The following is a 15,395-nucleotide window of genomic DNA, read 5'->3' as shown; positions in this document are numbered from 1 at the left end:
AATACACTCATAATCTATCACCCAAAGTTAACCACTCAAATATGAGGTTGCATCCCATAAAATAGCGTGCTATACATAATATTTGGTACCTTACATTTTTTTTAACTTAGTAGTCCATCAAAAAATATATCCATGCTGATACATATCACCATGAATACCATTTACTGAGCACTTACTATAATACAGTGCATGTTTCTAAGTGCTTTATGTATGTGACAGCAAAACTAGCAGGGAGGTACTATTGTTAGTATCATTTTACAATTAAGTTCTCTGTTTTCATTCTACTTTCTAACTTAAAGATGTGTTCCTCTGCTATCACTCCTAATGACTACGGATGTCCCATTATACACTTGGTCTTGCTTCTTTGTTTTATCCCTCTCTGATACATTCCTGCTTCATATGCCTGTGTACATAGAATTAATTTACTTCTTAAAATGCAGAAGTTCTTAGAATGGAAGGATTTGCACCTCCTTTCAAAAAATGGAGATAGTGCCCCAACTCAGCAACTCTATTCTTTCTGGAATGTTCGTCCTCAGGATGTCCACCTGGCTCTGTGCCTAACTTCGTACAGATCTTCTGCCCCAAGGTCAACACCTCAGTGAGGGCATCCCTTGCTCACCCACATAAAACAGCACACCCTCTCCCACCATACACCTGCCATCTCCACTACACTCATCCCCTCTGGCACACTAGGCATTTACTTGTTTACTGGCTTATAATCTTCTCCCTCACTACAGTATCAGCTCCACGAAGGCAGGGACAAGTCAATTCTGTTCATTGCTGTACTACAGTTCCTCGAACAGTGTCTGGCACAGAATATGTGCTCAATAAGCATGCTTGCTGGTTTTTAAATGAAAGAATGACAGTCACATCTCCTAAAGGCTGTATTCACATCAGTTACCACCAGTGCCACAGGAGACTATCTCATTCTTTGCATTCTTGCCATGGTCAGACACTATCATTTTTAAAAAAGCCATTTCAATGATGCTATCTGGCATCCCATTGCTATTTTCACCTATTTGATTACTAGAGAACTGGAATATTTCAGTGTTTTTATAGGTTTATAGGCCATGTGTTTTTCCCATTCTCTTTTTAGCTGGAAGTTCCACCCCCATACCACATTCTGATAGATGAACTTATGACCATTATTTGTTTTCATATTCCATTAACAGGGAAGGAGAACCCTGCCTATTTCCTACTATAGCTATTATTTTCTCCTTCCTACCTACTCTCAACCTTGGTCAATATTCCTTTCTTTATACATGTGACTGTGTGCAGAGGAGGAGAGATCAGATATATATATATATTTTCTCTTGCAACATCTGGCTGTCACAATTCATGCCACCCCCCACCCTGCTATTTCCTGAGATTCTTTTAAAAGTGCTACTGCTTCCAGAGGTGGCTCTGGTGATTCTATTTCTAAGAAAAGTAAGATTTTGATTCTTGGCTCTGGTCCAGAGTTAGAAAGTAGCTTATCATATGACTACTGGTCTTGGTCTCAGAGCATTTGAACTCCCCCCACTTAAAGGTGCAAATAAACATGCTAAGTTAAGGTTTCCTTTTGAAGTTAAGTTACTATTTTAAGAGGCTATGAAGCTGGCAGCCAGAAAGTACTGGAAGAGTAGAAGATATTCATGACGCTGACAGATAAAGAAGGAGAGAAAGCAAAATGCAGGTTATTAGGGAGATTTAAGAAGCCTCCCTCCAATGACACCATTTATAACATTTCCTGGAACATGCAGGATAGGTGCCTTTCTCATTTTTTGGCATTTACAAGGCCAAGATTGAAGACAGGACAGGGCTTCCATGACAGAATCGTTGAAGATTTGTAAGAATTGATCTGGCCTAAGACAATAGAGAGCAAGCAGCAATCATCAACCTTGACTCTGGGAGGCCACCAAGCTGCTAAGGGCTGGACAGTGCCTTAGGAGGTAGTGGGAGGGAGGGCAGTTCAATGAAAGAATGTTAACATTCAGGTTCTGACAATACGGGTCAGAGACCTGATGCTGTCGCTTATTGTATATGTTGGGGCAAATCCTTTTACCCCTGAGCCACAAGGTCCCATCTGGAAAATGGGGAGGACAATTCCAACTTCAGAGTATGACTATATTGGTCAAATGAGATAAAGCACATTAAGATATGCAAGCATGTGGTAACATAAATGACAAAAAGAGAAGAGGAGAATCCTGAGGAGGAGGAGGATAAGCACGATTCACACGAAGAGTGTGCAGCATGCTGTCAGTCAGCTATTTTCCCATATGTACCTGCTGAATCCCCTGGTCTTCTAGAAACCAAACCAAAACATGGGCTTGACATGGGCTGCAGGGCACTAGGGTCCCAGAACCAACTCAGATACAGTTTGATCTTAACAAGGAAAAAGGTTCAATGTCAAAAAAAAAAAAAAAAAAAGGGAGGAAGTTGACCTAGACTGTATTGAAAATGGGTTTCAGCTCTGATGGCCAATGAGCCTTTTCTATATTTGGTTTCTGACCCACAGTAATACAGAGAATACAGAATCTGCCTCAGCCATTTTACACCTTTCCACACCTTTCCTACTCTCTCAGCTCTCCCCTACTTGCTGGTATAGCATTGCAACACTGAGAGAGGGAAAACTGGTAAAAATGACTATGCAACCTCATTTACAAGGTAGTGCCTGGATCCTGGCAATAAGCTCTTTCTATGGAACATTTCATGTTTGGAGAACATACCTGGGGGCATGGGCAACATTTAATCTAATGCAACGAGGTGTAGTAGTAATAAAAAGTAATAATATAGCATCGATGATCTGCCAGGCATTGTTCAAAGCACCTCTCATATAAACTTGCAAAAAACCCACAATATCTCTGTGAGGAGTAGCTACTGTCACGCTCATTTTACAGACGAGGAAACTGTCAGGGAACCTGGCTATGGTCACAGAGCTAGGCAGAGCTGGCATTGAAACTCCAACGTACAAGCTTTTAACTGGTACATTCAAGTCGACAGCAACAGTCCAAATCCAAGACATCACTGACGCAGTGCGTGGCCCTGGACCAGTGGCATCGCCACAGTGAGCCTTGGCGAACTCATCCCTAGGATGGGGGATGGTGCCATCTATGCACAAGCCTGCTCAGAATATTCAAGTACCCATTACAGCAGGAAGAATTATGTGACATGCTTGGCATATTCCCTTTCCCACACTAAGAATGGTTTTATAATTGTGACATTTCAGCCATTTTTAAATATTGTGGCAGAAGTGTCTTCCAGAACATCTTAAATTCTATCCTATGTCCTGCTAAATGTACAATTCCTACTGTCCGGAATGAGGGGAGAGGACAGGTAAAACGGTGCCTGATCTGGTAAAATTTTCAGGAATTGTTTGTAAGCCTTCACTGGACCTTAAATGATGCTGTCCCATTGACAGGCATTCAGAATAAAATTCTTTATGACTGCCTTCAGCGCCCCCTTGCCTCAGCCATCTCTTACAATGGCATTTGATGAGGGCCACTTCATCTCAGAGTCATGCCTCAGAAATTTGTCCCAGCAGAAAAACCCTATTACCACCCCCTCACTGTGTAATCTATTCAATCTTTCCCCTAAATTCCTAAACACACCAAAAGCACTGATTTTCTTTTTTAATGGCCCCTGTGCTTTGCGTGGGTGTTTTTATAGTGCCAGACAAGGCTCCTTGCAGGTCTGAGTGCCTATAAACTTAGAGTCCATCAAATTCCACAAGAAATTTAGCTTATCCACTCCCCATGAAAACTGAAACGTACTTACTTCAGGCAGATGTCTCTGTAACAGTTCTAGGAATGCTCTTCCAGATGTACCTGGGGGTTGCTGGAGTGTCTAGGAATTCCACAGCTCACCAGAATTTTATCTGCTTCTGTGGATTGTTAAATCTTAGAATGGAGACGTGAGAACAGACCACTCACAAGTGTGGGTCTTCTAAAAAGCAATCCTCTCCTAGATATCTACCCTTCCTCCATGTGAATCAGTTTGTGATCTGTAACTCAGCTGCTCCACATTACCCCCAGGATCCATCAGTTCTCAGAGATGTTCCCCCTGGCTCATTTGCAGGACCTTTGAAAGGCTAGATAAATAGTATCTCAGAAACCCCTCTGGGCCAGTATTAGGTTAACCCTTACCAAGGGTTCTAGCTGTTCAGATGGGCCATTTACTTGGAGCCCTGCTGCTCTGACCTTTGCAGTTTACACAAAAACAATGGCATCTTGCTTTTGTTAATTGCCTTATGAATCTAACTCCTCACCCTTGGGGGGATACAGCGTGTTAGCCATTCCCAAGATGGCCCTGACATCATTGTATACAGCTCTGCATCCCGTGAGAAAAATCTCCACAAACTGAGAACGAGATTTGTTCAGAATGATATATTCTGCATTGGCACCAGACTTGCTATTGCTGTGTGTGTCCTCCACTGGGCAGCAGAAGTGCGGGTGATTTACCACTCTCACTTTCTCACACCCACTCTTATTCGGTCTATTCTCCTTAAGGCCACCTGCAGTCTCCAAAAGATAGCTCCTTAGAGATACAAAGATTCCCCCCACCCTCATATGCAAAAAAGAAATTAATTTCACTTTCCCACAGCCTCATTATCTTCTTAATTGTCTTCTCTGCCCCCTCAGTAACAAGGACTGTCTATGGATTTCCAGGCAGCCTTTTCAGGCTACTGTGTTCCAGGAGGACAGTGGGTTTCATGCTACCACTTAAGCATATCTATCCCACTCAGCCACTCGGACTTGAGTCGCAGTCTGTGCCCCGAGGTATAACTTGGTTTTGATGCGCTTGTTTTTGAGACTCCATCCAAACAACCTCACCAGGACCCACAGCCGTCCAGCCTGTCTCCCTCCGCTTTTGCAGAGAACATTTCTGTAGCCCTGGGCAAACCCCTCCCTCCGGTGGGCGGACCACTGTTTGGCCCTTCTCAGTTTGCAGAAGGCAAGCCCAGAGAGGAGCAGGTATAAGTTCTTAAGATGGTCCAGACAGACAGTGGTAGGAGCCCTGAGTCCCTGTGCTCTTATTATATGAAATTTGAAATTAATAGAAATACAAAGTGAAAAGATACAGTCTCTGAACTCCAAGACCTTATTGTCACTGCCACGCCCGGCTCTTCACCACCATCACCCCCTTCATGTCTTCCTCTCATCTTCTCCTCCTCCAAGCCCTCATGGGACTTCTGAAGTGGCGATTATCAGTCTACCACAAATGATAATTATTTATGGATTTGTGGATTGCCTTTGTTAGATTGCCAGGGTCTGGCAGGATGCATCACCACAGCCACTAAGTCATTTTGTTCAAGGCCTGTCCCAGATAAGACAGGCAATAAACATTTGTGGATCCATACTGATTCCAGCTTTCATCTTTTTTTTTTCAACGACTTCATTTCAATTACCTTCTCCCCAGGTATCATTCCCTTCTCCCTTTCCTATCAATTTCCTACTCTTCAGTTTCTCCCCCTCCCTTTAGATTTTGGATATTTCCAGAGTGTGTAAGCCCTCAGAGCAGGAAAAGAAATTAAGATTAGGAAAAGCCATTGAAATGACAGATTAAAAATGGGCACAAAAAACACCCATCAAAAGTCACTGAGGAGGGCCTGTTGTCATCTCCAAATGCTCCTCTGCTCAGTCCTCAAACTACCTGCTTCCCAAGCAGCAGGACTTCAAGGGGGAGAAGCCTAGACTCTCCATTCCCTCATCTTGCAAAGGCCTTGGTGGTCTGGCCCTTGCCTACCTTTCTTATTTTTATTTCGTGACGTTCTCTTTCTCACTCAAAAGCTTCAGCCACACTATCTCGAAGATCTCCTAGGCTTGCCCCATTTAGTAACTTTGTCTTTGCTTTCTTCTCTCTTCCACAATGGCCGGTCCCATTTACATCTCAGCTCCAATATCACCCCCTCCGAGAAGTCTTTTCCTGTTACCCTATCTAAAGTTACACCATCCACATTCCTTTATAGCCTATAACCCCAAATTGTTAATTGTATGACATTTACTACAATATGAAATGATGTTGCTCATCTAACTGTTTACTTATTTATTCTTTCTTTCCCCACCAGGCTATGAGCTCCAGAAAAACAGGATCGAGTTCATGCTACATTCCTACACCTAGATCTGTGCTGTTCAATACAGCTGCCACTAGTTACATACAGCTTATCTAAATTAAAATAAAATTTAAATAAGATCAAAAACTCAGTTTATCGGTAACACTAGCCAATTGCAAGTGCTCAGCAGTCACATGTGTTCAGTGGCTGCTCTACTGCACAACACAGAGAACATACCCATTACCACAAAAAAGTTCTATTTCACAGCATTATCAATGCTTGAAAAACAGTAGTCATCTAGTAAATATCTGTTGAATAAATGAATAAATCAATGCCCTTTTTAATCCTCACTCAATTTTAGGTCATTCCTCACCCCTTCCCCCTTTTGTAACTTCTAAACCCTGTGAGATAAACTAGAGAATGCCCACAGACAAGAGCCAGCCTGGTGATAGAGGTAAATAAATGTTCCCAAAGACAGCCTTGTGGATCAGGCCCTTCTGGTCAGAATGCCAATGACTGTGGTGGTATGGTTATGCTCCCATGAGATGTTAAGAACTGATAACTGGAAGAGAATTACACTTGTGTTGTGTGATTTATGTCCGAAAGGCACATTTAAGGTCAAGAAGAGAAAACATTCCAGCAGCTAGTCGTATGATAATGAGTTTGCTGTGGCTAAAGGTACTAAAATTGAGACCGAGTGGCCATGTGTGATGGTTATTCCCAAAAGGATTCTTGACTAAGAAAGGTTTAGCTATTGAGAAATCTTAAAACAGTGAGATTCTTTGATCCAATGACTCCCTAATTCCATCAATTGCAAAGCATTAATAATGCGCCCCCACCAATTCCTAGGATCTACCGGCCAGACCATTCCTGTTGGCCATCTACACGGGTTTTCATTAACTCAGGAGTATACTGGAAAGAGCAGAGATGCTGAAGCAAGGAGGGCCTAGGTTCCAATTCTAGCTCTGTTGATTATGTGACCTTGGGCGAAGGACCTAGCCAGCATTGGGTCTCACTTTCCTCTTCTGCAAAAGGGCTGTATCTGCCTCACTGGAACAAAGATTAAGTGAGAACACAGACCCTGGAACACAGCAGAATAATATTTCCTACCAAGTTGGACATAAATTTACCTGTTTGTAAAATCACTGATGTGCCGTTCTTGTTGTATAGGTGGTGTGATTTTGAAGCCATGATCGCATTGTTTTGCATGAATATGGAGTAAATTATCAGAAAGAGAAAGAGAGATTACAGCTGCTGTTGAGACTGGACTTCAAACTCAACAGTAAACATTTACAAGAGCAATCACTATGTGTCAGTCCCTGGAGATAAAAAGATGCTCTGAGGAAGATGATACAGAAGAGGGCAAGCCAGATATATACCTGCAGCACTACAATATAAAGCAAACAGATTCACAGGCTAAAATAAAGTTTCAGACAAAATTCTGTGAAGAAGAGAGGAGAAACAGATTAATCCCAAACTATGATTTTTGGACAAATTTGAGCTGGATGTGGAAAAACAGGTAGGATTTCAAAAAGTAGAAGCTAAAGCTGGGAGATGAAGAGAAAGAGGTGTTCCTTGCAGAAAGAGTTAAGATGAGAAACAATGAGGGGGATTATTTGGAGAGAGACATTTTTAGATTTGTCCTCTTCACATGTCCCCCTTCTTGTCTTTAATATAACCGGTTCAGTGGCCAATTTGTTAATCTCTGAATTTTAGCAAGAGGCATGCAGGGAAAGAATATCAGGAGACATTTAACCTCAATGGCCCGTTCAGTGTCCAGGTGTTTCCATCTACAGAACTGGGAGGGGACAGAAAACGTTACCTCGCACAACTGTAGGCCCTTCAAGCAAAGACCTTTCTGGACAAATAAGATTTCGTGGTCAATAGCATAAACTCGTGCAAGCACTAGGAAGGAGTTGTTTTATTTGGACAGACCAGGGAAGAGTGTTTTTAAGGACCCCCACCTGGGCCATTTCACATGTATTCATTTCAGCCGAGCTGGGCCATCGAAACTCAACGGGGCCCAACAGCCAATTTGCAATCTCTGAGCTGCTTCTCCTTGGTTGAAATGGAGTCACAGCTCCCCCTTCTGGGAGCTAAAGTGTCATCCAACCCTGGGAAAAAAAGCCTGCATGGAAAAGGCTCTACTGCAGATGGCCCTGAAACTCCTGTTTTTTTTTCTCAGTGCTCACCTGCACCCTGAAATGAGCATCTAGGAGTCTGGGAGCACACTTCTGCACGGGCCTGATTCTGGTTTCTCAAGAGCCCATCTTTTACTGGGACTTAGATTCCCCCTTCCCAGGGACTATGAGTCTTAGTCATCCTGTGGGTAATAATGCCTTTATATAGGCGAACATAATTTGTTGCGGAGGCTGCAATTCCCTTTGGGGGAACACAGCAAACAGGAAAGGTTTCCAGATCTGTGTGTGCACATGTGTGTATGAATGCATATATGCACATTTGCTTAGGCATATTCCTGTGACTACAATATGTATAATTGTATAGGGGCAAGATTCTCATTAATATAAAGAAATTAATTTGCTTGAAGTATTTCCATCAGTGGATGGGAGTACACTTGACTCTCTGAAAAGCAAAGCATTCTTTAATAAAGAGCTCAGGTAGAGTCCAGGAGCTCTGCTGGGTCCTGTCTACCAGTCATAGTCAGTACTGGGTCCCTGCCTATGTGTGATTCTCTGAAGGCACTGGAGAAAGAATGTACGGGGTGTGTGCGTGTGTGCATGTGTGTGTGTGTGTGTGTGTGTGTGTCTAGCAGGGACAGTGATTGAGGCACTGGAACCTTCTCTCTGGGGTCATGTATTCCAGATGGAGCAGCTCTGAGATGCTAAGTTTGATGAGGGAAGACAAGCGATTGTCTAGGGTGGGAGCACAGTGGCAGGACAAGAGTGGAGAGCAATACATCATCCCTGAGCACTATGGCGGAGTGGGAAGGACGCTGACCTGGGTGTTAGGCACCGTAAGTTCTAGCCCTGGACATACCACCAACTCATTAAAGAATGTTGGGGAATTCTCATGTCCTCTCTGGGCCACAGAGTCCTGCCTGTCTGCTCTTTAATATTCCTTCCAGCTTTGACTGTCTATGAACCAGAAGAGATCACATGAGATCTGTTCCTAACATGGAATCTTCTCCTCTGCCTTCACACCGCCACCCAGAATGAACTAGGGAGCCCTGCTCTGACATGAGCTTCCTGAAGCAGATTTCTTGTGGCCATGAAAAGGCTTCAGCCTGAGTTATCAGCCTCTGGCCAGAGACTGGTGTGTCTGCAAGTGCCTGCAGGTAGCAGTGTCACCCACCCGCCAGGGCAGGTTACTGCAAACACATGTCTGCTTTTATGTCTCCCCAGAAGATAACATACAGACATACATAATACTTTTTTAAGACAATTATATTTCTACTTCTATTCTCCCCTAAAGGTCTCCTCAGTGGCCCCTTTCCAGCCAGGGTGGACAAAAGGCTGTGTCCCATCCTCTCGGCCCTTGTCTTCCCTTAGTCTCACTGCCTCAGAGCAGACTGGCTGCCTCTTACCTTGGGGAAGTAACAGCTGCCGAGTCTGGAAGCCATGCTAACAGCAGTAAAACTCCGCAGTTTTGCTGAGTAGGACAAGCCTTTCAGAGGCAGTCGGGAATCAAATCAATGGCTGGCCCCAGAGCCTGAACCCAGTGAGACCTAGCCAGGGTGGCCTGGGGACTTACCTAGAGAGCACCCCCAGGAGGGTGGAGGAGGAGGAAAGAGGGACTTGGCCCGAACTGTCTCCATGAGATTCTTCCCATAGCCCTCCACCCCACACGCACACCCCAGCGCCCTTGGCAGTATGATGGAGCCAAGCAAGGGATGTGAGGTCCAGATCAACCGCAGTTTGAAGTCAATTACTGCCACATATATTCTGCCATGAGCTCCCCAAGCACAACCCATTCCCAAACTGTAGGTCTCCCTCAGCATTGGGACGTGCACACACACACACACACACTACCTCTCTGCCTTCTCCCATGTCCCCTAACTCCAGTGCAGCCATGAAGAGGCTCCGTGTAGGGAGAGACTGTCTTGGGGCTTCTCAAGCCCATCTGAAACGGGGAAGGAAGGAAGGACTCTGTCTTAAGGAAGTACCCCATCTGTCTCCTTCCATATTACTCAGAGCTGCCCCCAAATGACATTTCCTCGGCGATCCTGTGTAACTAGGATGGATGAGCAAGTCCCCGAACACTCTTTTCTCGTTTCCCTTTAGGGAATCCATGCAAACTTGCCCAGATCCTCCCCAAAAGCACCAGAAACCGGAGGTGCTGCTACGCTCTTAAGATTACAAACGGAGGCTGGGTAGACTCTATCCTAGACCAAGCCTTGCATAAGGAGCCCACCGCTGACTTCCCCTTTCTCTGTCACCCACTACCCAGACTCCAAATCCCCATCAGAATCCTGGAGTCTGCCCAGTGTGGAATTTAAAGTGACAGTGTGTCATTGCCTCAGAGGTTGGCCATTTGTCTTTCACGTTAAGCGGCGAGCCCAAGTGTACCAGGTCTCCATCGTTTGGAGGAATTTTCCTTCACAGGGACCAATATTGAGCTAAATAAAGTGCCATCTTTATCCCCATAGTCCTTCCCACACCCCAAACCCCAAGCCCCAAGAGGAAGTCCACAGCGGGTTTCCCGATGGCTACGTGATCCTATAGGAAGGATCCCATTCCCTGTAAGCTGGAGAGACCTACTTAAAAAGACACACAGCGCACATACAAACACATACGTAGAAACATGCACAAACACATCTCGCCTTAAGTAGGTTATAGGACCTCTTTCCTTCCTCCCTACACACACACGCACGCACACACACACACACACACACACACACACATACACACACAATCGCAAACACACGCATCCAACGCAAGTGACGCCGCACACGCACACACACACTAGCTCATCAAGTTCCCACCGTGGTTACACACGTCGGGAGCGCGCGGGAGCACACACACCACTTACTAAAACCCACGTTTAACCCCTTGCGCCCCAGAAGACACAGAACCCCCACTCCCCGGACCCTGAGGACTTGGAGGCGGCCGGGCTGTCGAGGGAAGGGGGAGGGGAGGGGCGCCCCGAATGCGGTCCGGGGCCGTCTCCAAGGGCAGCGGGGCTGCGGGGCGCTGCGCCCGGCGCCGCCTTACCTGGAGTCAATGTCCGTCTTTGGCGAAGAGCTGCGGGCGGACGCTTTTTATTCGGTTCGGTGGGAACTTGGGAGCGCCCTGCGTCCAGCTCGCATACCGGGAACGGCGCGGGGACTGCAGGCGTGGGGGTACCTGGCTCCTAGCAGCCTGGCTCATACTCAGCCGTAAAGTCCCCTTCGCTGGTCCCGAGGACAGGCATGAATCCGGGCTCCGGAAGGCGGTCGCTACTCGCTCGGCCGCCCGGCTCGCTCGCCCTCGCCCCCTCGCTCGCTCGCCTGCGCTTCCCTCCTCCCCCTGCGCCCGATCAGTTCGCAGTCGTGGGGACCGGGAGCGAGGCGGCGGGCGAATGGAGAGGGAAGTCCAGGAGCGCCGCGGTCTCCGGGCGGGGAGCGGCGGAGGCCGGCCTACGCCGGGGGAGGGACTTACCCGGAGACGGGCGAAAATGAATGGGGGAGCGGCAGCCGGGGGCGGGCAGGGAGGAGCCAGGAGCCGGGGTTGATTCTGAGGAGGGTTTGTACGTCTTTAGGCGGAGGAGGAGGAGAAGGCATAGAGGGGGAAAGGGAGGCCTCCTCGGAGGGAGGGGCGGCCGGGGTGGGCCGAGGCTGAGCCACCCGGGCGTCTGGTGGGTCCGGGGACAGGGTGGCGTGTCTCCGCGGCTGAGCCCCCAAAGGGACTGTGTGCGGTGTGCGTGTGCAAAGCCCGCATCGTGTTGTCCTTAAGCGTGTCTGTAGCTGTGTGCGTCGCGAGTATCTGAGTTTTCCCGGTTGGGTGTGTGTGTGGGGAGGGGGGTGCTTGTGTGTCTGTGTGCATCTACCTGAGTGTGGTTTTGTTGGGGAGGCGCCTGTGTGGGTCCGTTTGTATCTCTGTGCCTCTCTGTAAGTATTTAAGACTGTTTGTTTCTCTGTGTGTGTAGGCATGAGCCCACGTAAGCTCCCAGAATTAAGCGAGTGCTTCTCTACGTGGGCAGGATGTGGGAGTGAGAAGCTGAGGGTGCGCAAAGTTCTCTCCATACCACCAGAGGCAGGGAAGGGGCGAGGGAGCGAGGCGCAGGCACTAATACAGAGAACCGAAGACTCCGAATTCAGCCTGAGACGCAGCCTGGGGTTGCTGACACTGGGCCTCTCCCAGAAGCAGAAAAGAGGGCCAGGACACAGTTTGTGTTCTCATTCAGTGCATATTCTGTATGTTTGCTTGCTTTGCTTCTTTTTAACAAAATTAAACCAAATCAGCAATGAAGATTCCTAGTCCCTGGAAGCTTAAGTAGGGGTAGGTAGCATCGGTGAAACTCCACATGGAAGGGCAACGATCAATAAGGGAAAAGCAGTGAGACATTTAAAGGAACCCAGAGTCAGGAAAAGTGCAGGCTCTAGATAGGTTAGAATCCTGTAGCAATGTGATCTTCCCCAAATTACATGCCTCTTAATCCTCAGTTCCTCATCTGTAGGTAGGATAATATAACTATCTATACAACATGGCTGGTGTATGTGTAAATAAGTTAAAATAAGTAAAAGCACTTAGAACACCGCCTGATACCTAGTGAGTGCTCATAGCATGTTATCTGTAATTAGGCTTGCTATTGTTATTAATGTTATTACTATCCAAAGTGTGACAGGAGAGAGATATGATAACTAGGAAGGCCTAAAAGGATCTAGAGGCTAGTGAATGACAGGAGCAGAAGTTTTGAACCAAATGCAAGAGAGATTCTTGAGTGAGGAATCTAAAATTGATGAAAAGAAATAATTGACAAGGAGGGAGGGGAAATAAAAAGAGAAAAGGAGAGAAAACTGGCCATAAAGAGCCTGGGTCTCCGTACTGCAGGACTGAGGAAACCGGGTGCAGGAAGGGCACAGTAGCCGGTTCAAAGCTCTTCTTTGCTCCTCCTCCGCCCTAACCCCGACGACGCGCGGTCAGCACCACGGACAGCTCTCCAGCCACTGACCCAGGGCACAATTTCCCTCTGCCTGGTGGGAAGTTCCCCCCTTTCGCTCCCCCAGTTTTCTCCTTCCCAGGCTTCTGGCCCGGGGTGACATTCTGCCCAGTGATTCCTGAGATGTTTCTGACTTTGATTCCAACCACAAGGAGTATCACACGCTGTTTCTCCCATCCTCCCTCCTTTCTTCATTCTCCCTGTTTTTTCTCCCTGTCGCTCTCTATCCCACTCCATCCCTTCCTCTATTCTTTTCTCCCTTTCTCTCCAATTCTCTATCACTCCTACACCCCAGCTCAGATATGCCTCCTTGAGTTAAGAGTAGGCAAAAGCAGCCGCACTGGGAATACAGCTCTGACATCAGTGTGAAACAACGCAGGGAGCTTCAGAGAAGGACCAAGGTACAGACCGAGTCCCCTTAGCTCCTCTCTCTCGATCACTCTCTCACGATGTGCTGTCATCCAGATGCCTTAGAAAGAAGGTATTTAACACCATGGGACATTTTTCCATCTTGCTTTTCCTGTACCCGACAGATCAATGTTTCCCTTAGGAAACATAGAACCCTCCCCACTTTTAGCTGCTGTTAGACAGAGAAAGACAAGGAGAGTTTTGGTTTTTTTTTTTTTTTTTTTTTGCTATGCACCAGGTATTCCATTTGGGGCTTCACTAAATTAGCTGTCATAATTTTCAAAATGCTGAGAGATAGGAGATAGGTAATGCTATCGCATTTGTACATCGTAGGGAATTGGAGCTTGGAAAACTTGAGTAGCTTGCTCAAGTGCAGCAGCCAGTAGGTGATGGAGTCAGGAATTCTGCACCCAAGTCAAAGTCCCAAATCTTCACTGTGTTCTCTGGACATAATAGGGTGGACTTGGGGGTAATTAGAATAGCTTAGAATTTAATGGGGTCACCGCACCCAATTCTAAATATCAGCTTCAATGGCTGAGACCATTGCATTCTCTGTGCCAGTGGAGTATTTGTCAGCTCTTGTCCCTGGAGTGGGAGGTGAAGGCTTTGCATGGACATATTTAAGGTTCAACTGAGTCTTAATGATTTCTGAGTTTTGAAGAAAACTCCAACCTTTCCAGGCCTGAGCTCATTTGCATTTGGCTCTGTTTAGCTTCCTTGTTTCTATAAAGAAAGGCTAAGAGGACCATTTTTAAAAGTCTCCAAAGACTCCTTGGTCATCAGAAAAGTTCTTGGTGTAAAGCATTCCTAATGACTTATGGAGGAAGCAATCGGAACCATATGGATAACATTTCTGCAGAAATACACATGGGTGGGAAAAGGTTTAGAGGCCAAAAATATATTTCCTTTTTTTTCTTCTTTGCCAAAGAAAGAACATTTAAGGCAGCTTGAGATATGTGAGAAATGTCTTGTTCTTTCTTTGGGGTGGGTGTTGGTGAGCAGCTGTTTGCTATTTCCACTGAATTTACCAAGGGCTTGCATGGAGAGGAGGTGCTGAAGGATAGACTTAGGATAGACATAAGAAAGAACTTCCTGTCTGTCGATCTTAGGTGATACTAGAATGGGACCTTTCTCCAAGGACATTTAATGAGTCAATATGATACTGTTTTTTTTTAGTCTTTCCACCATGATGGTTGATAGGAATTGGATCATATTTTTAAAATCACGGGCCCTTTTTGGAATCTCACAATTGCCTTGGGACATTTCTCTTGTGAAAAGTGTATTTACAAAAATGCTCACAAAATCTTGGATGGAATTTCAGACTCCCTCTCTGCTAATCTCATTCACAGATGTCTACACCTGGACCCCAGCTTCAGAACCTTTAAAGTAGATATGTTTCTGATCTTCAGTCTGACCTTAGATTTTATAGGTTGCTTCATTTAGGTTTGAACTTAAGAAATTGGAAAGGCAAAACCAATAAGGAAACCAAAAATCAGGCAAACAGCTTTTTTTTCTAGAAATAGGAAGAAATATAAATAAATGTTCAGTGATGAAATGGGAGGCTCCACTCCCTTATCCACAAATAAAGGTAAGATTTAGCCCTATTTGTGCAGGACTCTGAGCCACCTGCCACTGCCTCAAAAGCTTAAGTTTACTACTCTTATCAAATCTCAAAAGAGTTAAAAATCCCTTAATCTGGGGTATTTGGGGTTTAGAGCAGACTGAACAACTGCAGAAAGAAGTCCACATGTGTTAAGTGCCTACTGAATGTGAGGCAGAGTTGAAGATTCAGAAATAAATACCATCCCTGGTCTCTGTCTTCTAGGAGTCTAAAGTCTTTGCAGGGCCATACTTATCC

The 15,395-nt window shown here is 45.9% G+C and overlaps 1 protein-coding gene across 1 annotated transcript in view; it reads right to left on the bottom strand.

The window, feature by feature from the left end:
* Nucleotides 1–11,610, bottom strand: part of BRINP1 (BMP/retinoic acid inducible neural specific 1) — a 173,976-nt gene extending 162,366 nt beyond the window's left edge. Inside the window, exon 1 of the mRNA XM_017664395.3 lies at nt 11,203–11,610. The gene's annotated coding sequence lies outside the window, so the exon portion shown is untranslated. The remainder of the gene's footprint in view (nt 1–11,202) is intronic.
* Between the last annotated feature and the right edge of the window lie 3,785 nt (nt 11,611–15,395).

Source organism: Manis javanica, chromosome 2, assembly GCF_040802235.1.
Source record: "Manis javanica isolate MJ-LG chromosome 2, MJ_LKY, whole genome shotgun sequence".
In the NCBI taxonomy this organism is placed as follows: domain Eukaryota; kingdom Metazoa; phylum Chordata; class Mammalia; order Pholidota; family Manidae; genus Manis; species Manis javanica.
Note: the sequence above shows the minus strand (reverse complement) of the source record. Positions and strands in the feature narration are given on the sequence as shown.